This window comes from Apis dorsata, unplaced genomic scaffold (assembly GCF_000469605.1).
Source record: "Apis dorsata unplaced genomic scaffold, Apis dorsata 1.3 scaffold_119, whole genome shotgun sequence".
Lineage (NCBI taxonomy): Eukaryota > Metazoa > Arthropoda > Insecta > Hymenoptera > Apidae > Apis > Apis dorsata.
Genome location: NW_006263413.1, coordinates 121,392 through 123,996, shown reverse-complemented (window position 1 = coordinate 123,996; position 2,605 = coordinate 121,392).

The window sequence follows — 2,605 nt, the reverse complement described above, 5'->3', positions numbered from 1 at the left end:
TTTTCGATACTAAATAATAAAACAATAATAATATAATGTATAATCGTCAAATAAAATATTTTTAAATTTATTATTGTGAAAATACAATTTTTTATTTTAAATATTTCATTTTTTTTGCAATTTAATTAAATTTAAAAATATATATATATATATATGTATATATAATTTATATATATATAATAAATTTTTAAGCTATAGTTAAATTTTTACTAATCGAAGTTAATAAAAAAATTCATTCTGATTCCGTAATTAATATTTAAAAATATTAGGTAAAAAAGAATTAAATATTTTATATATGAAAATTGAACTGTTCTATCGATGCAGATTATATAAATACGGCAGTGTTGAATTGAATTGTAGAATTAAAGATAAGTAATGGCCATATGGTAGAAAAACTCCTGTACTTAAAAATTTTTATCAAACAAAATTTTTTATCTTTAATCTATAAAATATTAGTTAAAGTTAAAGTTAAATATCTATTCTAATTTATTTTTCATAAATATTTACGTATTTTCCTATTTATTCTTTATAAATATCAATGATGTATAAAGATTTTTTGTTAAGTAAAGAATTTTTCATAAAAATGCAAATAAAATATAATAATTCTTTATTTATATTCTTTATTTATAAATAAATTGGTATTTTTTATATTTTCAAATATATTATGAAAAATAATAATTTAAAATATGCAATATAAAAATAAAAAATTGTTAGTTATAGAGATCTTTTAAAACTCTTTGAAATTTAAATATTTCGCATTTTTGAATTTTCATTTTTTAATATTTTTGCAATTTAAAATTCGAAACTGAAATTTATTTTTATTTAAGTAATATAATAATAATTAATAATAGTAATAATATAATTATCAAATTAAATTTGTATTTAGATTTTCTATTTATTATAATTAGTTTTATATCGAAAAAAAATAAAATATAAAAATTTAAATGTTTATAAATTAGAAAAATTGTTAATCATAATTCAAAATTTACAAGAATTTCAATTTTCTCTTAATGAAGTAAATTAATAAATTTTTCTAAGTTCCTTAGAAAAAAAAGAAAGGGAAAAAAATAAACATTCAAGATTTTGAGAGCTTAAAGTTTTGAGACTTTCAAGAATTATAAGATTTTATAAAGTTTCGATTTTCAATTTTTTTAAATTTAATTAAAATAATTTTTTTTTTCGTCAATTTTTTTTTTTGAAAAGGAAAGAAAGAAAATTTGAGTAAAAAAAAATATTTAAAAATTAAAGAAAAAGAAAGAAAGAGAAAGAAATAAAAAAATTTTTGAAATTATTTTTTCGATATATAAAAAAATAATCATTTTCAGAATTTTAAAGATTTTCATAAAGATATAATTGAAGTAGGAAATATAAATTATATTGATTTACAAAATTTTTTTATTTTTTATTATGTAATTTTAATTGTATTTTTCATATTGAATTTAAATATGCAATCTGTGTGTTGTTTTCACGCTTTAATGACATATATATTTTAATATCTAATAATTTAACATAATTTTAAAGTAGATATATTTAAAAAAAAAATAATACAAGAAGTAATTATTTTGTATTATTTTAATTTTTTTTCTAATTGAATATTTATAGAATATATAATATGTCAAGATCGGAAATTTTTTTCTTTAAGAAACAAGAATATTCAGCTTTTATTAAGTTAATTTAAAATATTTTTATTTATTTTGTTTATATGTTTTAGATGAGAATTTATTATTTTTGATATATTGCAATTAAATTAATTAAAAATTATGAAAATAAAAAGTGAAACATTTTTTATTTATTTCTATTAGAAATTGTGATATGAATAATTTAATTAAATTCTACCATTCTCAAAAACATTCTCTATTCTTCTCTTTTCTTTGTATTATATTACATGTAACTATTTTAAAATATATTATAAATATAATATATATTGTATATGTATATTGTATTTGTATATATATATTGTAAATATATATTATAAAATGATATAACCAAATCATATAGTCGAGATGTGTTATAGATAAGTAATTTATGTATCTCAAATTTTATTAGAATTTATTTTTTTTGGAGAAAAAATTGTTAAGAGAAAATATAAGTGATATATGTATAAAAATTTGTTTTTCTATGACTTTATTTTTTTATAACTATATAACGAAAATATAAATATACTTTTTTATTTTAAATAGATTCTCATTGTTTTATATATATATTGATTATTTGAATTAATCATCATTTTGTGTAAAAATGTTTTAAATATTTAAAATGTAAAAAAAAGAAAGAAAATTCTGAATATTTCGCTTTCATATAATAACCTTCACATAATACTTTAAAAATCGTTTTTTATTATTTCTTTATTTTTTTTTATGATATAATTAATATAGTTATTATTTATGTTTGATAATTTTTATTTATTCTTTCAAATCTTTTGAAAGAATTAATAAATATAAATAGTTTTTATTTAAGATAATTTTATAAAAAAAAATAAAAAAAAATTAAATCCAAAAATTAAACATTTCATTATTATACATTTTTCAGAATATTAGTTATTATGATGTCTATATTGATATGTAATGCATCATTTTATTGAAACTTAGTTATATTTGATGGAAAG